Source organism: Prunus avium, chromosome 8, assembly GCF_965620075.1.
Source record: "Prunus avium chromosome 8, drPruAviu1.hap1.1, whole genome shotgun sequence".
NCBI lineage: Eukaryota > Viridiplantae > Streptophyta > Magnoliopsida > Rosales > Rosaceae > Prunus > Prunus avium.
In genome coordinates, this window is record NC_142291.1 from 15,253,064 (window position 1) to 15,279,549 (window position 26,486).

At 40.8% G+C, this 26,486-nt stretch overlaps 1 non-coding gene across 1 annotated transcript; it reads right to left on the reverse strand.

Annotated features, from left to right (window-relative positions):
* Positions 1-1,828: 1,828 nt before the first annotated feature.
* Positions 1,829-1,935, reverse strand: LOC148292289 (small nucleolar RNA R71). Its single transcript, XR_015827159.1, has one exon. It is a non-coding gene; the product is annotated as a small nucleolar RNA R71 (small nucleolar RNA).
* Between the last annotated feature and the right edge of the window lie 24,551 nt (positions 1,936-26,486).

Here is a 26,486-nt window from a genome sequence, read left to right on the forward strand (position 1 = left end):
ATCCTCCACACTTCCATCATCCAGAAATCATCCTCATACATTCTCACAACCCCAAACACTCAAGCAATCAACCCAATACTCTAAACTGCCCCAAAATCACCAAAACAGCTCCAGAAAACCTCCCTTCCATTTCCCTACGAATTTCCTCTTTCTCAGCCATCACCACTCACTCAAGGTCATCTCAAATCACCTCCATATCCTTCATACATCCTTCTAGACGTGGAGAAGCTCTTGGAGAAGCATTGGACACTACAAGAACTTCAGAAAAGGGTTTTTCTACTCTTATGGCATTCATTATGTTTTCCCATTTCTATTTTAGTTTCTTTTCCATTATGAGTAGCTAAATCCATAACTAGGGCTTCGATGTAACCTAACATGAATATTCTGGGTTTATAAGTTTGGAGTTTCAAGTTTGATTCATGATTCATGTTCTTATTCATTATGCTTATAAGTTAACATGCTTGTTTGAATGATTGATCACCATTAGAACTTGTTTGTTAACTATCTTGGTTTGAATTAAGAGTAGACACCATGCTTTAATTCGAATTGAACTATGAATAGGAAGAGTATGTATGGACATTCGACAACAGGGATTAGATACATGCTTGGTTGTTTAAATTGTTCTTCTATGCTTAATGGGTTCCTAATGCTTAATTTTAGGTTAGACAACAAATGATCAAATTAGGGAATTAGGAACACAAGGTTAGGATCAAACACCATGGCCTAATCATACTTTAGCTAGAATCAATCTTTGAATCTGAATTAGACTTGTCACTTGACTCCATATAACCCAGAATTGAATTGTTATGGTGATTCGAATGCCCTAGTCTCCAAATCTGTTTTCCAACTCTTAAAACCACTCTTTGTTACACTTGTTTATTTGCTTTCATTTGCAATTTCAGTTTGCTCACTTCCTTTCACAATCACAATCACTCTCACTTTAATTTCTGTTTTAGACTTAACTTCCTAACTTCTTGAATTCGGTAATCTACGTACATAACTAATTTGAACTTCTCAGTCTTTTGGGTACGACCTCGTACTTGTCTTGCTATATTACTAATTGCCCCGTACAATTGCGAGTTAACATAATAATTAACAACAAATTTTGGCGCCGTTGCCGGGGACTGAACGAAAGTTCTTCCCTGGTTATGTGCCCAAGGTTACCCTATTCTTTTTAGTGTTTCTAATTAATATAATTTTCTGTTTCAGGTAGTTTATGTCTAAAAGACCGTTCCTTGAACAAGTGAGGTCTTCGTTCCAACGCTCCAGATCTTTGAACGCAGGACCATCGTTGCAACCCAACCGGGTGATCTTTGAAGTTCATAATCGTCTAGAAAGAGAGTTGTCAACTGCAAAAGAGCAAGCTCTTGCCACATTTACAAGTATTGCTCTCCACACTGAACTTCCTGGTTCTTCACCTTCAAATTCGGAAGCAAGTTCAGACCAAGAAGAAGAAGAAGAGATGGCTGCCAATGAGTTCATGGGAGAACTTGATATCCCAACAATTCCAGCATCTCCTTCAAGCATTTTGCTGCCCACTGTAGCTCGAAATTATGAGCTTAAATCTTCTCATCTTAATATGCTGCCTTCCTTTTATGGTTTACCTAATGAAGATCCATTAACTCATATAAAGGATATTTTTAATGTTGTCAGTTCTTTTCCCTTGACAGGTGTGACAGAAGATCAACTTCGAATGAGAGTGTTTCCATACACTTTGAAGGATAAGGCGAAATATTGGTTGAATTCTTTGAAGCCTGGTTCACTCACTACATGGGCTGCCATTCAAAAGAAGTTCTTGGAGAAATACTTCCCCACGCAAAAGACCGACATGCTTAGGGATAAGATCTTGTTATTTGCACAGCAAGATGATGAATCGTTTTGTGAAGCATGGGAGAGATTCAATGGGCTGCTCAACCAATGTCCTCATCATGGGATTCCATTGAAGCTTCAAATGCGTATGTTTTATAAAGGACTAACCCCTTCTAGTCATAATATAGTCACCAATTTTGCAGGTGGTTCTTTTAAAACCAAAACTCCAGAAGAAACATATGAACTCTTTGAGGAGATAGCAATGGAGACCCAACATACGGATACAAGAGGTAAACGTGTTATTAGTGGTTCTAATGATGCTTCTAGTGTGCAGATTTCAAAACTGGAACAAAAGCTAGATGCTCTTCTTGCATTAAACTCAAGAAGCCCTCCGAAGGAAGTGTGTAGTATTTGCGAAACTCCTGACCATGCTACCATAGCTTGTCCACTTGGGGCTGGATATCCAGAATTTGTGCAAGAGCAAGCTAAGTTGGTAAATTCCTACAACCAAGGTCCAAGAAATGATCCATACTCTCAAAGTTATAATCCAGGTTGGAGGAATCATCCAAACTTTTCATGGAGGAATACTCAGAATCAAGCCAATCCCCCTTCATTCCAAAAGCCACAACAAACATCATCATTGGAGGATATAGTTAAGCAGATGGCAATCAACCATTCCAATTTCCAGCAAACTACACAAGCTGCCATTGCCAAATTGGAAGTTCAAATAGGCCAATTAGCTGCTGAAATAACTCAAAGAGCACCTGGGAAATGGCCAAGCCAAACCGAGATCAATCCAAAGAACCAAGAAGCCAAGGCCATTCATGTGCTCAGATCAGGTAAGATCATTGATAGTAAAGTTGATTCTAATCTTTCAAATGATGTTGTGATTGTAGAAGATGAAGAGGAGGAGACCACGGCTACAGAAGGGGAACATCTCAAAACTTCTCAATCTGCTCCTAATGCCAAATCAGATTCTCAGGAATCCAAACAATTCCAATTGCATAAGAGAGATGACAAATTTGTGCCACCACATCTTCAAGAAGATAGATACGTGCCACCCGCTCCATATGTTCCACCGATTCCATTTCCAGGCCGTCTTAAGAAAGCAAAGCAAGATAAGGCTTTTAAAGAGATTTATGATATTTTGAGTAAAGTTAATATCAATTTGCCTTTGCTTGATGTTATTGAACAGATTCCTGCATATGGAAAGTTCATCAAGGACTTGAAAACTCACAAGCTCAATTTCGCTCCAAATGAAGATGTAAAGCTTGACCAGAATGTAAGTGCTGTGTTGCAAAGGAAGCTTCCACCAAAACTAGTTGATCCTGGCAGCTTTGACATTCCCATTAACATTGGAGGCAATAAGGTTGGAAGAGCCATGTTGGACTTGGGAGCAAGTGTCAACCTAATGCCATATTCATTGTATCAAAAGCTTGGCTTAGAAGGGATGAAGAAGACTTCAATACGACTTGAACTAGCTGATCATTCTATAAAATATCCAAAAGGTATTGTAGAAGATATTTTAGTTCAAGTTAATACACTAATTCTCCCTGCTGATTTTGTAGTGATGGACATGGAAGACAATCCAAATGGAGATCATGTTGATCGCATTCTCCTAGGCAGGCCATTCATGGCCACTGCAGACACAGTTATCAAAGTGAAAGATAGCACCCTTTCCATGACTGTTCTGGGTGAAACTGTTGAATTTAAAATGCTTAATGCTCTATCTCAACCTTCTATCTCTCTTGATTCTTGCTTTTCAATTGATGTTGTGGATCATGAGGTTTCTTCCAAAATTTTGCAGAGAAAGTCTAATGATGCTCTAGAAGCTGTCTTAACACAAGAAGAGGAAGATCTTTGTGAACCGGAGTTCCAAGAAGTGGTGGCTGCCTTAGAAGTGTTTCAACCATACCCACCATCCTTTAGGCCACCACTCGAGCCTCTTGGACCATCATCCACGAAATTGGAGCCATCCATTATCACCCCACCAAAGCTAGAACTTAAACCACTGCCCAATCATCTTAAATATACTTATTTGGGTGCTAACAAAACTCTCCCTGTTATAATTGCTGCAGGTCTCACCTCACAAGAAGAAGAGAGCTTAATTAAGGTTCTAAAAGAGCATAAAACAGCCATTGGGTGGACCATAGCAGACATCAAAGGAATTAGTCCAAGCATGTGCATGCACCGGATTCTAATGGAAGAAGACAGCAAACCATCCCGTGATGCCCAAAGGAGGCTAAATCCCAACATGAAAGAGGTGGTTAGAGCTGAAGTTTTAAAGCTACTCGATGTAGGAATCATCTACCCAATTTCAGATTCTAAGTGGGTGAGCCCTGTACAAGTTGTTCCGAAGAAGTCCGGAATCACCGTTGTGAAGAATGAGAAGAATGAGATAGTTCCTACACGAACTATCACTGGTTGGAGAGTTTGCATTGATTACAGGAAGTTGAACACATCCACTAGAAAAGATCATTTCCCCTTGCCTTTTATTGATCAAATGCTTGAACGTTTATCTGGCCATGCTTACTATTGTTTTCTTGATGGTTTTTCAGGTTATAATCAAATTCCCATTGCTCCGGAAGACCAAGAGAAAACCACATTCACATGCCCATTTGGTACGTTTGCTTATAGAAGGATGCCATTCGGTTTGTGCAATGCCCCAGCAACTTTCCAAAGATGCATGATGTCAATCTTTTCAGATATGGTGGAACGATTCATTGAGGTATTTATGGATGATTTTTCAGTTTTTGGTTCCTCTTTTGATAATTGTCTTCACCACTTGTCTCTAGTGCTTAAAAGATGCCAGGAAACAAATCTGATTTTGAATTGGGAGAAGTGTCACTTCATGGTGAGACAAGGCATTGTGCTAGGCCATGTGATTTCAAGCAAGGGAATTGAAGTGGATAAAGCCAAGATCGATCTCATCTCAAATCTGCCACCCCCTACCTCTGTGAAAGGAATTAGAAGCTTTCTAGGTCATGCTGGATTCTATAGAAGGTTCATCAAAAATTTCTCAAGCATTACAAGGCCATTGTGTAATCTCCTTGCTAAGGATGCTGTTTTTGAGTTTAATGAAGCTTGCATGGAAGCCTTTACTACCTTGAAGAGGGAGCTAACTTCAGCCCCTATTATCATAGCTCCAGATTGGTCTTTACCATTTGAAATAATGTGTGATGCCTCTGACTTTGCTATTGGTGCAGTTTTAGGTCAAAAGAAGAACAAACTCCCCCATGTGATTCATTATGCTAGCCGGACCTTGAATGATGCTCAAATCAACTACTCCACAACAGAGAAGGAGTTCCTTGCTGTGGTTTTTGCTTTAGAAAAATTTCGTTCTTATCTTGTTGGTTCTAAAGTAATTGTTTATTCTGACCATGCAGCTCTTAGATACTTGCTCACTAAGAAGGATGCCAAACCACGCTTGATTAGATGGATTCTCTTGCTGCAAGAGTTCGATTTGGAAATTCGAGACAAGAAGGGATGTGAGAATGTGGTAGCTGATCATTTGAGCAGAATTGTGGTTGAAGAAAAAGGAGAAGATGTGCTACCCTTGAATGAGACTTTCCCTGATGAACAACTATATGCTGCCCAAGTCAAAGAACCATGGTATGCTGATTTTGTTAATTATCTTGCTTGTGGTGTTCTTAGAAATGATCTAACTTCTCAGGACAAGAAGAAGTTCTTTTCCATGGTGAAACATTATGTCTGGGATGAACCTTTCTTATTCAAGCATTGCCCGGATCAACTCATCAGAAGATGTGTTCCAGAAGAAGAGCAAGAAAGCATACTTAGGCATAGCCACGAATTGGCTTGTGGAGGTCACTTTGGAGCTAAGAAAACAGCACTTAAAATTCTCCAATCTGGTTTCTTTTGGCCCACTCTATTCAAAGATGCGTTTAATTTTTGTGTTAAGTGTGATAGGTGTCAAAGGATGGGGAACATAAGTCGCAGGAACGAAATGCCATTGAATAGCATACTTGTTGTGGAGCTCTTCGATGTGTGGGGTATTGATTTCATGGGACCATTCCCATCTTCCTTTGGTTGTACTTACATACTTGTTGCTGTTGATTATGTGTCTAAATGGGTGGAAGCCATAGCCACCAAAACCAATGATCATAAGGTGGTGCTCAAGTTCTTGAAGGATAATATTTTCACAAGGTTTGGTACTCCAAGGGCTGTCATTAGTGATGGAGGCAGCCACTTCTGTAACAAGCCATTCGAAGCACTCATGAAGAAGTACAACATCACCCATCGAGTCTCTACACCATATCATCCGCAAACTTCTGGTCAAGTGGAAATAAGCAATAGAGAAATTAAGCACATCCTGGAGAAGGTGGTGAACAATACAAGGAAAGATTGGGCAGCCAAGCTCAATGATTCATTATGGGCTTATAGGACTGCATATAAGACTCCCATTGGGATGAGCCCTTATCGTCTTGTGTTTGGGAAAGCTTGTCACCTGCCAATGGAGCTTGAACACAATGCTTTTTGGGCCATCAAGAAGTTAAATTTTGATCTAGACAAGGCAGGCCATGCAAGAAAGTTTCAGCTCAATGAATTGGAAGAAATTAGACATGAGTCTTATGAGAATGCAAAGCTTTACAAAGAACGAACCAAGAGTTACCATGACAGAAACATTCAACGGAAAGAGTTCTCCAAAGGTATGTCAGTTCTTTTGTTTAACTCACGATTGCGTCTCTTTCCAGGAAAATTGAAGTCTAGATGGCAAGGCCCATTCACCGTGGTCAATGTTTCTCCCTATGGAGTTGTGGAGATTCAAAACCCTAAAGACGGCTCAACTTTCAAAGTAAATGGACAACGTTTAAAGCCATTCTATGAGGGAATCTCAGCTGGCATTCAAACAGGCCATGTGGTGGATCAACTTCCCTTTGTACCATCAACTTAGCTGATCACATAATGTCTTGCCAAGACAGTAACTAAGGCGCTTCTTGGGAGGCAACCCATGTGTTCAAGAAGAAGGTGCTTGGTAGCAATCGACCTAATCGCATCAAGGGGGAGCATTTCTATCCTTTCTCTTTACTTGTTTTGTTTTTATTTTAGTCATTTTAAGTTTCTGTTTCTTTAAATAATTTTTTTTTTTCATATGAGCTAACTTTTGGTAACCCCAGTGAGCACCTCCGTCAATACAGTGTCTAGGAGTTCTTTAGGCGACACCTTCGGTGTCTAAGAAGTTTGGGTTTTAAGCGGGACCATTGTGACCCCTCCAACCTTCCCGGATCCCCTGGCTGTGTTTTCTGAGGCCCTTAACTGGTCATCCGTGAGTTGCTTGTATATTTGTGTTTTTTTTTTCTTCTTAACTTTTTCTTAACTTTTCCCTTTATCATTTACTTGTTCTCAATCATCTTTACTTTGCTTTAACATTGAGGACAATGTTCAATTCAGGTCTGGGGGGAAGGTTTTCAAATTTCATTCATTTGTGTTTTCAATTTTCGTTCATTTGTCACTAATTTTTTTTTTTTTAATGTCATACAATCGATGCTATGGAGCTGCCATTGAGGTTTTCATATCAGAATTTTGCACTTCACAAAGCTTTGGCTCCTAGAATTCTGGTGGCTAAAGTACCATGCTCAAATTCTCGAAGGAGAATAGTGGAGACTACCCTAGTGAGCTATATTGAGCCCAATTGCTTTCTTGAGAGGGTTTAAACTATTTCTATTTCTCATCCCAATTTATTTTCTTCATTTCACTCTAAATGATCTCATTATTCCATTTTGATTGAATACTAAGGATGATTCTCTTTTGCAGATATCATGTGCTTGCTCTCATTCATGAATGAACTCATTGAAGTGATGCTAGGCTATGTGTGCATAACCATTCGATGTGCTTTCTTTTCACCCTACCTATATGTGTGTTCCATCAACCCTCTTGAAGCCAAACACTTAAAGCCTTTTCTTCTATCACCCTCATCATTTCCCTACCTTTGTATCTCAATCTGAGATACTTCACCTATTGTAGCCATACCCTATAGCTTAGAAATATACCAAGGTGTGCCAAGATAAAGTTTGAAGCAAGGAAGTTGCTGCCATGTGCCTAAATGAAAGATGGTGTGATTCTGTGCAATGAAGTTAATGAAGATGCAGATCAAATCAACGAAGATGAAAGTGTTTCGATTTGATCTAAGTGTAAAAAAAATATATAAAAAAAAATATATAAATAAATAAAGTCTATGCCAGGTGGTACCATGAAGTTTGCAGCCATGCCATTATAAGTCAATGCTACCTTGCAGATCAATGAAGAATGCAACCTTGGTATGTTCTTCAGTTACCTGTTTTTCCTTCCAATTCTTCCATTTCCCCTAACCTTACCTTTCATTACAAACCTTGTGAAAGACCTAGCTGATCTTTGAGGATGTATTCATGGGTGCTGGTAGGTATGTGTGTATCTCTATTCTTAGTATTTGATTCCCTTCATGAGATCTAACCAAATATTGTGCTTCTATTTCATATTCTCACTTAAGCTTGCTTGAGAGAATAAAACCATTGGTTCTGAGTGATTGAGTGTTATCTGTGAGAATTAGAGTCGAAGCATGTTCTTTATTCAAGGTTTGAGTGTGCTTGCTTTGAAACCGTGTGCCTTTGAGCTATAGCTTCCACATTACACACTGATTGATCACCTATCTTGGCAACTCTACAGTGTTGGAGGTATGACTAAAGTTTTCTTTCGTTCTCATTAGTTGATTTCAAGTTTTACTAACCACTTTGTTTTGTAGAGTTAGTAATGCGTTTGTGGGTATCGTTTCTGTTAAACCCTCAGGAGACACAACTCCTCCTACTAGGGATGCCTAGAGGTTTAAAGGCTTGTTGCATACGCTCAATGCAATCGAGTTACCTACGAAAGTGGTTTAGTTAACTTTTTGTTTTTAACTTTGTTTTGTGTTGTTTTGCTCGAGGACTAGCAAAATCTAGGTTTGGGGGTATTTGATCGGTTCATAATTGTATATCATTTTGTACCCTTCTAGCTTATGATTTGGTTATGTTTTTGAGTTAAACTTGTGCTTTTAATCCTTTTTGTGTTTATCTTTCAGTTAATTGACATTTAGGTAACAATGATGACTTTGGATAGGAAATGATGCAATCCATGCATGTTAAGGCTTGATTTGGGTGAATGGAAGAAGGGCTTAAAGACAAACACATTTTGGCTACAACTCCTTTCCAGCCCAATTTCGTAGGTCAGCTTCTTGGCCTTGGATCAGAATGCTATGGGGCTTGGATGAGGTGAAGATCTTCATGAAACTTGTTCCAATGGGTGTCTAGTACAACATATCCAAATTTCAGCCCAATTGGACATTTGTGGAGTGCTCAGCCCACCCAACACTCAACCCTGCTCAGGAGGATTTGCAGCTGCCAGCTTTGTCATGTGCCTCACCCATGCTGCAACTGACTTTGGATCCAACATAATGAGTGAAGTGGGGAGGCATTCCAGCTATGAAAGTCTAAAGGATCAAGTTGGTACATGCTGGAGTTATTATAGAGAAAGCATGTGCATGCATGTAAAGCATAAATGAAATGAAGTCAACTCCAGTCTCTGTTCGGCAGCCAAATTGTAAGGCCCAAAACGCATACTTCTACTGCTCCGATGGGAATACTTTCTTCATAGAAGTTGTTCCAATGGGTGTCTACTATAACATATCCACATTTGAGCCCCATTGGATACGTTTTGAAACCTCTGGCCTTCCTACACCAAGTCTGGTTCAGAAGACTCGTTTTTGTTCAACAACCAAAAGAAGACCACATGGGTTGGCAGCAAAAGGCAGCCACAATTGATCACCTTTGATCCCATGTGAAGAAAGCTTGAGGTGCAGCAAAAGAAGTATGGGATGGGATTGATTCCAACCACACTAACATAGACAAGATAAAGTGGGAGTTATGGGTTGTATTAAATGAGGAATGGTGGTGTTGGATTTCATCATGATGTTCCTCCCTCTTAGCCCTATAAATAGAGGAGTCTTCAAGCTACAAAATTCACTTCAGCTATCCTCCACACTTCCATCATCCAGAAATCATCCTCATACATTCTCACAACCCCAAACACTCAAGCAATCAACCCAATACTCTAAACTGCCCCAAAATCACCAAAACAGCTCCAGAAAACCTCCCTTCCATTTCCCTACGAATTTCCTCTTTCTCAGCCATCACCACTCACTCAAGGTCATCTCAAATCACCTCCATATCCTTCATACATCCTTCTAGACGTGGAGAAGCTCTTGGAGAAGCATTGGACACTACAAGAACTTCAGAAAAGGGTTTTTCTACTCTTATGGCATTCATTATGTTTTCCCATTTCTATTTTAGTTTCTTTTCCATTATGAGTAGCTAAATCCATAACTAGGGCTTCGATGTAACCTAACATGAATATTCTGGGTTTATAAGTTTGGAGTTTCAAGTTTGATTCATGATTCATGTTCTTATTCATTATGCTTATAAGTTAACATGCTTGTTTGAATGATTGATCACCATTAGAACTTGTTTGTTAACTATCTTGGTTTGAATTAAGAGTAGACACCATGCTTTAATTCGAATTGAACTATGAATAGGAAGAGTATGTATGGACATTCGACAACAGGGATTAGATACATGCTTGGTTGTTTAAATTGTTCTTCTATGCTTAATGGGTTCCTAATGCTTAATTTTAGGTTAGACAACAAATGATCAAATTAGGGAATTAGGAACACAAGGTTAGGACCAAACACCATGGCCTAATCATACTTTAGCTAGAATCAATCTTTGAATCTGAATTAGACTTGTCACTTGACTCCATATAACCCAGAATTGAATTGTTATGGTGATTCGAATGCCCTAGTCTCCAAATCTGTTTTCCAACTCTTAAAACCACTCTTTGTTACACTTGTTTATTTGCTTTCATTTGCAATTTCAGTTTGCTCACTTCCTTTCACAATCACAATCACTCTCACTTTAATTTCTGTTTTAGACTTAACTTCCTAACTTCTTGAATTCGGTAATCTACGTACATAACTAATTTGAACTTCTCAGTCTTCGTGGGTACGACCTCGTACTTGTCTTGCTATATTACTAATTGCCCCGTACAATTGCGAGTTAACATAATAATTAACAACAAATACACCAACCACTCCAACTAGGAACGAACTGCCGTTTTACTTGAATTGTCCAATTTGGAACACCTATTGATTTCGGATCGAGCCCAAAACTTGGGCAACATCATAATATGGTGGGCGGAGTCATTAGGTGAGTTTTGAATGAAATCCAATCGCTAGAAGTATGGAATACACCAACCACTCCAACTAGGAACGAACTGCCGTTGAACTTGAATTGTCCAATTTTCTATTGATTTCGGATCGAGCCCAAAAATTGGGCAACATCATAATATGGTGGGCGGAGTCATTAGGTGAGTTTTGAGTGAAATCCAATCGCTAGAAGGAGGGAATACACCAACCACTCCAATTAGGAAAGAACTGCCGTTGAACTTGAATTGTCCAATTTGTCACACCTATTGATTTCGTATCGAGCCCAAAACTTGGGTAACATCATAATATGGTGGCACGAGTCATTTGGTGAGTTTTGAGTGAAATCCAATCGCTAGAAGTGTGGAATACACCAACCACTCCCATTAGGAACGAACTGCTGTTGAACTTGAATTGTCCAATATCTCACACCTATTGATTTCGGATCGAACCCCAAACTTGTGCAACATCATAATATGGTGGGTGGAGTCATTTGGTGAGTTTTGAGTGAAATCCAATCGCTAGAGGTATGGAATACACCAACCACTCCAATTAGGCACGAACTGCCGTTCAACTTGAACTGTCCAATTTCTCACACCTATTGATTTCGGATCGATTCCAAAACTTGGGTAACATCATAATATGGTGGGACGAGTCATTTGGTGAGTTTTGAGTGAAATCCAATCGCTAGAAGTATGGAATACACCAACCACTCCAATTAGGAACGAACTTCCGTTGAACTTGAATTGTCCAATTTCTCACACCTATTGATTTCGGATCGAGCCCAAAGCTTGGGCAACATCATAATATGGTGGGAGGAGTCATTTGGTGAGTTTTGAGTGAAATCCAATCGCTACAAGTATGGAATACACCAACCACTCGAATTAGGAACAAACTGCCGTTGAAGTTGAATTGTCCAATTTGGAACACCTATTGATTTCGGATTGAGCCCAAAACTTGGGCAACAACATAATATGGTGGGAGGAGTCATTTGGTGAGTTTTGAGTGAAATCCAATCGATAGAGGTATGGAATACACCAACCACTCCAATTAGGGACGAACTGCTGTTGAACTTGAATTCTCCAATTTCGAACACCTATTGATTTCGGATCGAGCCCAAAACTTGGGCAACATCATAATATGGTGGGAGGAGTCATTTGGTGAGTTTTTAGTGAAATCCAATCCCTAGAAGTATGGAATACACCAACCACTCCATTTAGGAACGAACTGCCGTTGAACTTGAATTGTCCAATGTCTCACACCTATTGATTTCGGATCGAGCCCAAAACTTGCGCAACATCATAATATGGTGGGAGGAGTCATTTGGTGAGTTTTGAGTGAAATCCAATCGCTAGAAGTACGGAATACACCAACCTCTCCATTTAGGAACGAACTGCCGTTGAACTTGAATTGTCCAATTTCTCACACCTATTGATTTCGGATCGAGCCCCAAACTTTGGCAACATCATAATATGGTGGGAGGAGTCATTTGGTGAGTTTTGAGTGAAATCCAATTGCCAGAAGTATGGAATACACCAACCACTCCCATTAGGAACGAACTGCCGTTGAACTTGAATTGTCCAATTTCTCTCACCTATTGATTTCGGATCGAGCCCAAAAGTTGGGCAACATCATAATATGGTGGGAGGAGTCATTTGGCGAGTTTTGAGTGAAATCCAATCGCTAGAAGTATGGAATACACCAACCACTCCCATTAGGAACGAACTGCCGTTGAACTTGAATTGTCCAATTTCTCACACCTATTGATTTCGGATAGAACCCCAAACTTGTACAACATCATATTATGGTGGGAGGAGTCATTTGGTGAGTTTTGAGTGAAATCCAATCGCTAGAAGTACGGAATACACCAACCACTCCAATTAGGAACGAACTGCCGTTGAACTTGAATTGTCCAATTTGGAACACCTATTGATTTCGGATCGAGCCCAAAACTTGGGCAACATCATAATATGGTGGGAGGAGTCATTTGGTGAGTTTTGAGTGAAATCCAATCGCTAGAAGTATGGAATACACCAACCACTCCAATGAGGAACGAACTGCCGTTGAACTTGAATTGTCCAATTTAGAACACCTATTGATTTCGGATCGAGCCCAAAACTTGTGCAACATCATAATATGGTGGGAGGAGTCATTTGGTGAGTTTTGAGTGAAATCCAATCGCTAGAAGTATGGAATACACCAACCACTCCAATGAGGAACGAACTGCCGTTGAACTTGAATTGTCCAATTTAGAACACCTATTGATTTCGGATCGAGCCCAAAACTTGTGCAACATCATAATATGGTGGGAGGAGTCATTTGGTGAGTTTTGAGTGAAATCCAATCGCTAGAAGTATGGAATACACCAACCACTCCAATTAGGAACGAACTGCCGTTGAACTTGAATTGTCCAATTTGGAACACCTATTGATTTCGGATCGAGCCCAAAACTTGGGCAACATCATAATATGGTGGGCGGAGTCATTTGGTGAGTTTTGAGTGAAATCCAATCTGTAGAAGTATGGAATACACCAACCACTCCATTTAGGAAAGAACTGCCGTTGAACTTGAATTTTCCAATGTCTCACACCTATTGAATTCGGATCGAGCCCAAAACTTGGGCAACATCATAATATGGTGGGAGGAGTCATTTGGTGAGTTTTGAGTGAAATCCAATTGCCAGAAGTATGGAATACACCAACCACTCCCATTAGGAACGAACTGCCGTTGAACTTGAATTGTCCAATTTCTCTCACCTATTGATTTCGGATCGAGCCCAAAAGTTGGGCAACATCATAATATGGTGGGAGGAGTCATTTGGCGAGTTTTGAGTGAAATCCAATCGCTAGAAGTATGGAATACACCAACCACTCCCATTAGGAACGAACTGCCGTTGAACTTGAATTGTCCAATTTCTCACACCTATTGATTTCGGATAGAACCCCAAACTTGTACAACATCATATTATGGTGGGAGGAGTCATTTGGTGAGTTTTGAGTGAAATCCAATCGCTAGAAGTACGGAATACACCAACCACTCCAATTAGGAACGAACTGCCGTTGAACTTGAATTGTCCAATTTGGAACACCTATTGATTTCGGATCGAGCCCAAAACTTGGGCAACATCATAATATGGTGGGCGGAGTCATTTGGTGAGTTTTGAGTGAAATCCAATCTGTAGAAGTATGGAATACACCAACCACTCCATTTAGGAAAGAACTGCCGTTGAACTTGAATTTTCCAATGTCTCACACCTATTGAATTCGGATCGAGCCCAAAACTTGGGCAACATCATAATATGGTGGGAGGAGTCATTTGGTGAGTTTTGAGTGAAATCCAATCGCTAGAAGTATGGAATACACCAACCACTCCAATTAGGAACGAACTGCCGTTGAACTTGAATTTTCCAATGTCTCACACCTATTGAATTCGGATCGAGCCCAAAACTTGGGCAACATCATAATATGGTGGGAGGAGTCATTTGGTGAGTTTTGAGTGAAATCCAATCGCTAGAAGTATGGAATACACCAACCACTCCAATTAGGAACGAACTGCCGTTGAACTTGAATTGTCCAATTTGGAACAACTATTGATTTCGGATCGAGCCCAAAACTTGGGCAACATCATAATATGGTGGGAGGAGTCATTTGGTGAGTTTTGAGTGATATCCAATATTTGGAAGTATGGAATACACCAACAACTCCAATTAGGAACGAACTGCCGTTGAACTTAAATTGTCCAATTTGGAACACCTATTGAGTTCGGATCGAGCCCAAAACTTGGGCAACACCATAATATGGTGGGAGGAGTCATTTGGTGAGTTTTGAGTGAAATCCAATCGCTAGAAGTATGGAATACCCCAACCACTCCAATTAGGAACGAACTGCCGTTGAACTTGAATTGTCCAATTTCTCACACCTATTGATTTCGGATGGAACCCCAAACTTGTGCAACATCATAATACGGTGGGAGGAGTCATTTGGTGAGTTTTGAGTGAAATCCAATCGCTAGAAGAATGGAATACACCAACCACTCCAATTAGGAACGAACTGCCGTTGAACTTGAATTGTCCAATTTGGAACAACTATGGATTTCGGATCGCGCCCAAAACTTGGGCAACATCACAATATGGTGGGAGGAGTCATATGGTGAGTTTTGAGTGAAATCCAATAGCTAGAAGTATGGAATACACCAACCACTCCAATTAGGAACGAACTGCCGTTGAACTTGAATTGTCCAATTTGGAACACCTATTGATTTCGGATCGAGCCCAAAACTTGGGCAACATCATAATATGGTGGGCGGAGTCATTTGGTGAGTTTTGAGTGAAATCCAATCTCTAGAAGTATGGAATACACCAACCACTCCATTTAGGAATGAACTGCCGTTGAACTTGAATTTTCCAGTGTCTCACACCTATTGAATTCGGATCGAGCCCAAAACTTGGGCAACATCATAATATGGTGGGAGGAGTCATTTGGTGAGTTTTTAGTGAAATCCAATCGCTAGAAATATGGAATACACCAACCACTCCAATTAGGAACGAACTGCCGTTGAACTTGAATTGTCCAATTTCTCACACCTATTGATTTCGGATCGAGCCCCAAACTTGGGCAACATCATAATATGGTGGGAGAAGTCATGTGGTGAGTTTTGAGTGAAATCCAATCGCTAGAAGTATGGAATACACCAACCACTCCAATTAGGAACGAACTGCCGTTGAACTTGAATTGTCCAATTTCTCACACCTATTGATTTCGGATGGAACCCCAAACTTGTGCAACATCATAATATGGTGGGAGGAGTGATTTGGTGAGTTTTGAGTGAAATCCAATCGCTAGAAGTATGGAATACACCAACCACTCCAATTAGGAACGAACTGCCGTTGAACTTGAATTGTCCAATTTCTCACACCTATTGATTTCGGATGTAACCCAAAACTTGTGCAACATCATAATACGGTGGGAGGTGTCATTTGGTGAGTTATGAGTGAAATCCAATAGCTAGACGTACGGAATACACCAACCACTCCAATTAGGAACGAACTGCCGTTGAACTTGAATTGTCCAATTTCTCACACCTATTGAGTTCGGATCGAGTCCAAAACTTGGGCGAAATCATAATATGGTGCGAGGAGTCATTTGGTGAGTTTTGAGTGAAATCCAATCGCTAGAAGTATGGAATACACCAACCACTCCAATTAGGAACGAACTGCCGTTGAACTTGAATTGTCCAATTTCTCACACCTATTGATTTCGGATCGAGCCCCAAACTTGGGCAACATCATAATATGGTGGGAGGAGTCATTTGGTGAGTTTTGAGTGAAATCCAATCGCTAGAAGTATGGAATTCACCAACCACACCAATTGGGAACGAACTGCCGTTGAACTTGAATTGTCCAATTTGGAACACCTATTGATTTCGGATCGAGCCCAAAACTTGGGCAACATCATAATATGGCGGGAGGAGTCATTTGGTGAGTTTTGAGTGAAATCCAATCGCTAGAAGTATGGAATACACCAACCACTCCAATTAGGAACGAACTGCCGTTGAACTTGAATTGTCCAATTTGGAACAACTATTGATTTCGGATCGAGCCCAAAACTTGGGCAACATCATAATATGGTGGGAGGAGTCATTTGGTGAGTTTTGAGTGATATCCAATCTTTGGAAGTATGGAATACACCAACAACTCCAATTAGGAACGAACTGCCGTTGAACTTAAATTGTCCAATTTGGAACACCTATTGAGTTCGGATCGAGCCCAAAACTTGGGCAACACCATAATATGGTGGGAGGAGTCATTTGGTGAGTTTTGAGTGAAATCCAATCGCTAGAAGTATGGAATACCCCAACCACTCCAATTAGGAACGAACTACCGTTGAACTTGAATTGTCCAATTTGGAACAACTATGGATTTCGGATCGCGCCCAAAACTTGGGCAACATCACAATATGGTGGGAGGAGTCATATGGTGAGTTTTGAGTGAAATCCAATCGCTAGAAGTATGGAATACACCAACCACTCCAATTAGGAACGAACTGCCGTTGAACTTGAATTGTCCAATTTGGAACACCTATTGATTTCGGATCGAACCCAAAACTTGGGCAACATCACAATATGGTGGGAGGAGTCATTTGGTGAGTGTTGAGTGAAATCCAATCCCTTGAAGTATGGAATACACCAACCACTCCAATTAGGAACAAACTGCCGTTGAACTTGAATTGTCCAATTTGGAACACCTATTGATTTCGGATCGACCCCAAAACTTGGGCAACATCATAATATGGTGGGAGGTGTCATTTGGTGAGTTTTGAGTGAAATCCAATCGCTAGAAGTATCGAATACACCAACCACTCCAATTAGGAACGAACTGCCGTTGAACTTGAATTGTCCAATTTCTCACACCTATTGATTTCGGATCGAGCCCAAAACTTGGGCAACATCATAATATGGTGGGAGGAGTCATTTGGTGAGTTTTGAGTGAAATCCAATCGCTAGAAGTATGGAATACACCAACAACTCCAATTAGAAATGAACTGCCATTGAACTTAAATTGTCCAATTTCTCACACCTATTGAGTTCGGATCGAGCCCAAAACTTGGGCAAAATCATAATATGGTGGGAGGAGTCATTTGGTGAGTTTTGAGTGAAATCCAATCGCTAGAAGTATGGAATACCCCAACCACTCCAATTAGGAACGAACTACCGTTGAACTTGAATTGTCCAATTTGGAACAACTATGGATTTCGGATCGCGCCCAAAACTTGGGCAACATCACAATATGGTGGGAGGAGTCATATGGTGAGTTTTGAGTGAAATCCAATCGCTAGAAGTATGGAATACACCAACCACTCCAATTAGGAACGAACTGCCGTTGAACTTGAATTGTCCAATTTGGAACACCTATTGATTTCGGATCGAACCCAAAACTTGGGCAACATCACAATATGGTGGGAGGAGTCATTTGGTGAGTTTTGAGTGAAATCCAATCCCTTGAAGTATGGAATACACCAACCACTCCAATTAGGAACAAACTGCCGTTGAACTTGAATTGTCCAATTTGGAACACCTATTGATTTCGGATCGACCCCAAAACTTGGGCAACATCATAATATGGTGGGAGGTGTCATTTGGTGAGTTTTGAGTGAAATCCAATCGCTAGAAGTATCGAATACACCAACCACTCCAATTAGGAACGAACTGCCGTTGAACTTGAATTGTCCAATTTCTCACACCTATTGATTTCGGATCGAGCCCAAAACTTGGGCAACATCATAATATGGTGGGAGGAGTCATTTGGTGAGTTTTGAGTGAAATCCAATCGCTAGAAGTATGGAATACACCAACAACTCCAATTAGAAACGAACTGCCATTGAACTTAAATTGTCCAATTTCTCACACCTATTGAGTTCGGATCGAGCCCAAAACTTGGGCAAAATCATAATATGGTGGGAGGAGTCATTTGGTGAGTTTTGAGTGAAATCCAATCGCTAGAAGTATGGAATACACCAACCACTCCAATTAGGAACGAACTGCCGTTGAACTTGAATTGTCCAATTTCTCACACCTCTTGAGTTCGGATCGAGCCCAAAACTTTGGCAACATCATAATATGGTGGGAGGAGTCATTTGGTCAGTTTTGAGTGAAATCCAATCGCTAGAAATATGGAATACACCAACCACTCCAATTAGGAACGAACTGCCGTTGAACTTGAATTGTCCAATTTCTCACACCTATTGATTTCGGATCAAGCCAAAAACTTGGGCAACATCATAATATGGTGGGAGGAGTCATTTGGTGAGTTTTGAGTGAAATCCAATCGCTAGAAGTATGGAATACACCAACCACTCCAATAAGGAACGAACTGCAGTTGAACTTGAATTGTCCAATTTGGAACACCTATTGATTCCGGATCGAGACCAAAACTTGGGCAACGTCATAGTATGGTGGGAGGAGTCATTTAGCGAGTTTTGAGTGACATCCATTCGCTAAAAGTATGGAATACACCAACCACTCCAATTAGGAACGAACTGCCGTTGAACTTGAATTGTCCAATTTCGCACACCTATTCATTTCGGATCGAGCCAAAAACTTGGGCAACATCATAATATGGTGGGAGGAGTCATTTTGTGAGTTTTGAGTGAAATCCAATCGCTAGAAGTATGGAATACACCAACCACTCCAATTAGGAACGAACTGCCGTTGAACTTGAATTGTCCAATTTGGAACACCAATTGATTTCGGATCGAGCCCAAAACTTGGGCAACATCATAATATGGTGGGAGGAGTCATTTAGTGAGTTTTGAGTGAAATCCAATCGCTAGAAGTATGGAATACACCAACCACTCATATTAGGAACGAACTGTAGTTGAACTTGAATTGACCAATTTGAAACACCTATTGATTTCGGATCGAGCCCAAAACTTGGGCAACATCATAATATGGTGGGTGGAGTCATTTGTTGAGTTTTGAGTGAAATCCAATCGCTAGAAGTATGGAATACACCAACCACTCCAATTAGGAACGAACTGCGGTTGAACTTGAATTGTCCAATTTCTCACACCTATTGATTTCGTACGGAACCCCAAACTTGTGCAACATCGTAATATGATGGGAGGAGTCATTTGGTGAGTTTTGAGTGAAAACCAATCCCTGGAAGTATGGAATACACCAACTACTCCAATTGGGAACGAACTGCCGTTGAACTTGAATTGTCCAATTTGGAACACCTATTGATTTCGGATCGAACCCCAAACTTGTGCAACATCATATTACGGTGGGAGGAGTCATTTGGTGAGTTTTGAGTGAAATCCAATCACTAGAAGTATGGAATACAACAACCACTCCAATTAGGAACGAACTGCCGTTGAACTTGAATTGTCCAATTTCTCACACCTATTGATTTCGGATCGAGCCCAAAACTTGGGCAACATCATAATATGGTGGGAGGAGTCATTTGGTGAGTTTTGAGTGAAATCCAATCGCTAGAAGCATGGAATACACCAACCACTCCAATTAGGAACGAACTGTCGTTGAACTTGAATTGTCCAATTTGGAACACCTATTGATTTCGGATCGAGCCCCAAACTTGGGCAACGTCATAATATGGTGGGAGGAGTCAATTGGCGAGTTTTCAGTGAAATCCAATCGCTAGAAGTATGGAATATACCAACCACTCCAATTAGGAACAAACTATCGTTGAACTTGAATTGTCCAATTTCTCACACCTATTGAGTTCGGATCGAGCCCAAAACTTGGGCAACATCATAATATTGTTGGAGTAGTCATTTGGTGAGTTTTGAGTGAAATCCAATCGCTAGAAGTATGGAATACACCAACCACTCCAACTAGGAACGAACTGCCATTGAACTTGAATTGTCCAATTTCTCACGCCTATTGATTTCGGATCGAGCCCAAAACTTGGGCAACATCATAATATGGTCGGAGGAGTCATTTGGTGAGTTTTGAGTGAAATCCAATCGCTAGAAGTATGGAATACACCAACCACTCCCATTAGGAACGAACTGCCGTTGAACTTGAATTGTCCAATTTCTCACACCTATTGATTTCGGATCGAACCCCAAACTTGTGCAACATCATATTATGGTGGGAGGAGTCATTTGGCGAGTTTTGAGTGAAATCCAAACGCTAGAAGTAAGGAATACACCAACCACTCCAATTAGGAAAGAACTGCCGTTGAACTTGAATTGTCCAATTTCACACACCTATTGATTTCGGATCGAGCCCAAAACTTGGGCAACATCATAATATGGTGGGAGGAGTCATTTGGTGAGTTTTGAGTGAAATCGAATCGCTAGAAGTATGAAATACACCAACCACTCCAATTAGGAACGAACTGCCGTTGAACTTGAATTGTCCAATTTCTCACTCCTATTGATTTCGGATCGAGCCCAAAACATGGGCAACATCATAAAATGGTGGGAGGAGTCATTTGGTGAGTTTTGAGTGAAATCCAATCGCTAGAAGTATGGAATACACCAACCACTCCCATTAGGAACGAACTGCCGTTGAACTTGAATTGTCCAATTTCTCACACCTATTGATTTCGGATCGAACCCCAAACTTGTGCAACGTCATATTATAGTGGGAGGAGTCATTTGGTGAGTTTTGACTGAAATCCAATCGCTAGAAGTATGGAATACACCAACCACTCCAATTAGGAACGAACTGCCGTTGCACTTGAATTGTCCAATTTCTCACACCTATTGACTTCGGATCGAGCCCCAAACTTGGGCAACATCATAATATGGTGGGAGGAGTCATTTGGTGAGTTTTGAGTGAAATCCAATCGCTAGAAGCATGGAATACACCAACCACTCCAATTAGGAACGAACTGGCGTTGAACTTGAATTGTCCAATTTGGAACACCTATTGATTTCGGATCGAGCCCCAAACTTGGGCAACGTCATAACATGGTGGGAGGAGTCATTTGTTGAGTTTTGAGTGAAATCCAATCGCTAGAAGTACAGAATACACCAACCACTCCATTTAGGAACGAACTGCCGTTGAACTTGAATTGCTCAATTTTTCACACCTACGGATTTCGGATCGAGCCCAAAACTTGGGCAACAACATCATATGTTGGGAGGAGTCATTTGGTGAGTTTTCAGTGAAATCCAATCGCTAGAAGTACGGAATACACCAACCACTCCAATTAGGAACGAACTGCCGTTGAACTTGAATTTTCCAATTTCTCTCACCTATTGATTTCGGATCGAGCCCCAAACTTGGGCAACATCATAATATGGTGGGAGAAGTCATTTGGTGAGTTTTGAGTGAAATCCAATCGCTAGAAGTATGGAATACACCAACCACTCCAATTAGGAACGAACTGCCGTTGAACTTGAATTGTCCAATTTCTCACACCTATTGAGTTCGGATCGAGCCCAAAACTTGGGCAACATCATAATATGGTGGGAGGAGTCATTTGGACAGTTTTCAGTGAAATCCAATCGCTAGAAGTATGGAATACACCAACCACTCCAATTAGGAACAAACTGCCGTTGAACTTGAATTGTCCAATTTCTCACACCTATTGAGTTCGGATCGAGCCCAAAACTTGGGCAACATCATAATATTGTTGGAGTAGTCATTTGGTGAGTTTTGAGGGAAATCCAATCGCTAGAAGTATGGAATACACCAACCACTCCAACTTGGAACGAACTGCCATTAAACTTGAATTGTCCAATTTCTCACACCTATTGATTTCGGATTGAGCCCAAAACTTGGCCAACATCATAATATTCTTGGAGTAGTCATTTAGTGAGTTTTGAGGGAAATCCAATCGCTAGAAGTATGGAATACACCAACCACTCCAATTAGGAACGAACTGCCGTTGAACTTGAATTGTCCAATTTGGAACACCTATTGATTTCGGATCGAACCCAAAACTTGGGCAACATCACAATATGGTGGGAGGAGTCATTTGGTGAGTTTTGAGTGAAATTCAATCGCTAGAAGTATGGAATACACCAACCACTCCAATTAGGAACGAACTGCCGTTGAACTTGAATTGTCCAATTTGGAACACCTATTGATTTCGGATCGAACCCAAAACTTGGGCAACATCACAATATGGTGGGAGGAGTCATTTGGACAGTTTTCAGTGAAATCCAATCGCTAGAAGTATGGAATACACCAACCACTCCAATTAGGAACAAACTGCCGTTGAACTTGAATTGTCCAATTTCTCACACCTATTGAGTTCGGATCGAGCCCAAAACTTGGGCAACATCATAATATTGTTGGAGTAGTCATTTGGTGAGTTTTGAGGGAAATCCAATCGCTAGAAGTATGGAATACACCAACCACTCCAACTTGGAACGAACTGCCATTGAACTTGAATTGTCCAATTTCTCACACCTATTGATTTCGGATCGAGCCCAAAACTTGGGCAACATCATAATATGGTGGGAGGAGTCATTTGGTGAGTTTTGAGTGAAATTCAATCGCTAGAAGTATGGAATACACCAACCACTCCAATTACGAACGAACTGCCGTTGAACTTGAATTGTCCAATTTGGAACACCTATTGATTTCGGATCGAGCCCCAAACTTGGGCAACATCGTAATATGGTGGGAGGAGTCATTTGGTGAGTTTTGAGTGAAATCCAATCACTAGAAGTATGGAATACACCAACCACTCCAATTAGGAACGAACTGCCGTTGAACTTGAATTGCTCAATTTCTCACACCTATTGATTTCGGATCGAGCCCAAAACTTGGGCAACATCATAATATGGTGGGAGGAGTCATTTGGTGAGTTTTGAGTGAAATCCAATCGCTAGAAGTACGGAATACACCAACCACTACAATTAGGAACGAACTGCCGTTGAACTTGAATTGTCCAATTTCTCACACCTCTTGATTTCGGATCGAGCCCAAAACTTGGGCAACATCATAATATGGTGGGAGGAGTCATTTGGTGAGTTTTGAGTGAAATTCAATCACTAGAAGTATGGAATACACCAACCACTCCAATTAGGAACAAACTGCCGTTGAACTTGAATTGTCCAATTTCTCACACCTATTGAGTTCGGATCGAGCCCAAAACTTGGGCAACATCATAATATTGTTGGAGTAGTCATTTGGTGAGTTTTGAGGGAAATCCAATCGCTAGAAGTATGGAATACACCAACCACTCCAACTTGGAACGAACTGCCATTGAACTTGAATTGTCCAATTTCTCACACCTATTGATTTCGGATCGAGCCCAAAACTTGGGCAACATCATAATATGGTGGGAGGAGTCATTTGGTGAGTTTTGAGTGAAATTCAATCGCTAGAAGTATGGAATACACCAACCACTCCAATTACGAACGAACTGCCGTTGAACTTGAATTGTCCAATTTGGAACACCTATTGATTTCGGATCGAGCCCCAAACTTGGGCAACATCGTAATATGGTGGGAGGAGTCATTTGGTGAGTTTTGAGTGAAATCCAATCACTAGAAGTATGGAATACACCAACCACTCCAATTAGGAACGAACTGCCGTTGAACTTGAATTGTCCAATTTCTCACACCTATTGAGTTCGGATCGAGCCCAAAACTTGGGCAACATCATAATATGGTGGGAGGAGTCATTTGGACAGTTTTCAGTGAAATCCAATCGCTAGAAGTATGGAATACACCAACCACTCCAATTAGGAACAAACTGCCGTTGAACTTGAATTGTCCAATTTCTCACACCTATTGAGTTCGGATCGAGCCCAAAACTTGGGCAACATCATAATATTGTTGGAGTAGTCATTTGGTGAGTTTTGAGGGAAATCCAATCGCTAGAAGTATGGAATACACCAACCACTCCAACTTGGAACGAACTGCCATTGAACTTGAATTGTCCAATTTCTCACACCTATTGATTTCGGATTGAGCCCAAAACTTGGGCAACATCATAATATTGTTGGAGTAGTCATTTGGTGAGTTTTGAGGGAAATCCAATCGGTAGAAGTATGGAATACACCAACCACTCCAATTAGGAACGAACTGCCGTTGAACTTGAATTGTCCAATTTGGAACACCTATTGATTTCGGATCGAACCCAAAACTTGGGCAACATCACAATATGGTGGGAGGAGTCATTTGGTGAGTTTTGAGTGAAATCCAATCGCTAGAAGTATGGAATACACCTACCACTCCAATTAGGAACGAACTGCCGTTGAACTTGAATTGTCCAATTTGGAACACCTATTGATTTCGGATCGAGCCCCAAACTTGGGCAACATCGTAATATGGTGGGAGGAGTCATTTGGTGAGTTTTGAGTGAAATCCAATCACTAGAAGTATGGAATACACCAACCACTCCAATTAGGAACAAACTGCCGTTGAACTTGAATTATCCAATTTCTCACACCTATTGAGTTCGGATCGAGCCCAAAACTTGGGCAACATCATAATATTGTTGGAGTAGTCATTTGGTGAGTTTTGAGGGAAATCCAATCGCTAGAAGTATGGAATACACCAACCACTCCAACTTGGAACGAACTGCCATTGAACTTGAATTGTCCAATTTCTCACACCTATTGATTTCGGATCGAGCCCAAAACTTGGGCAACATCATAATATGGTGGGAGGAGTCATTTGGTGAGTTTTGAGTGAAATTCAATCGCTAGAAGTATGGAATACACCAACCACTCCAATTACGAACGAACTGCCGTTGAACTTGAATTGTCCAATTTGGAACACCTATTGATTTCGGATCGAGCCCCAAACTTGGGCAACATCGTAATATGGTGGGAGGAGTCATTTGGTGAGTTTTGAGTGAAATCCAATCACTAGAAGTATGGAATACACCAACCACTCCAATTAGGAACGAACTGCCGTTGAACTTGAATTGCTCAATTTCTCACACCTATTGATTTTGGATCGAGCCCAAAACTTGGGCAACATCATAATATGGTGGGAGGAGTCATTTGGTGAGTTTTGAGTGAAATCCAATCGCTAGAAGTACGGAATACACCAACCACTACAATTAGGAACGAACTGCCGTTGAACTTGAATTCTCCAATTTCTCACACCTCTTGATTTCGGATCGAGCCCAAAACTTGGGCAACATCATAATATGGTGGGAGGAGTCATTTGGTGAGTTTTGAGTGAAATCCAATCGCTAGAAGTACTGAATACACCAACAACTCCAATTAGGAACGAACTGCCATTGAACTTAAATTGTCCAATTTCTCACACCTCTTGATTTCGGATCGACCCCAAAACTTGGGCAACATCATAATATGGTGGGAGGAGTCATTTGGTGAGTTTTGAGTGAAATCCAATCGCTAGAAGTACGGAATACACCAACCACTACAATTAGGAACGAACTGCCGTTGAACTTGAATTGTCCAATTTCTCACACCTATTGATTTCGGATGGAACCCCAAACTTCTGCAACATCATAATATGGTGGGAGGAGTCATTTGGTGAGTTTTGAGTGAAATCCAATCGCTAGAAGTACGGAATACACCAACCACTCCAATTAGGAACGAACTGCCGTTGAACTTAAATTGTCCAATTTCTCACACCTATTGAGTTCGGATCGAGCCCAAAACTTGGGCAACATCATAATATGGTGGAAGGAGTCATTTGGTGAGTTTTGAGTGAAATCCAATCGCTAGAAGTCTGGAATACACAAACCACTCCAATTAGGAACGAACTGCCGTTGAACTGGAATTGTCCAATTTGGAACACCTATTGATTTCGGATCGAGCCCAACACATGGGAAACATCATAATATGGTGGGAGGAGTCATTTGGTGAGTTTTGAGTGAAATCCAATCGCTAGAAGTCTGGAATACACAAACCACTCCAATTAGGAACGAACTGCCGTTGAACTGGAATTGTCCAATTTGGAACACCTATTGATTTCGGATCGAGCCCAACACATGGGAAACATCATAATATGGTGGGAGGAGTCATTTGGTTAGTTTTGAGTGA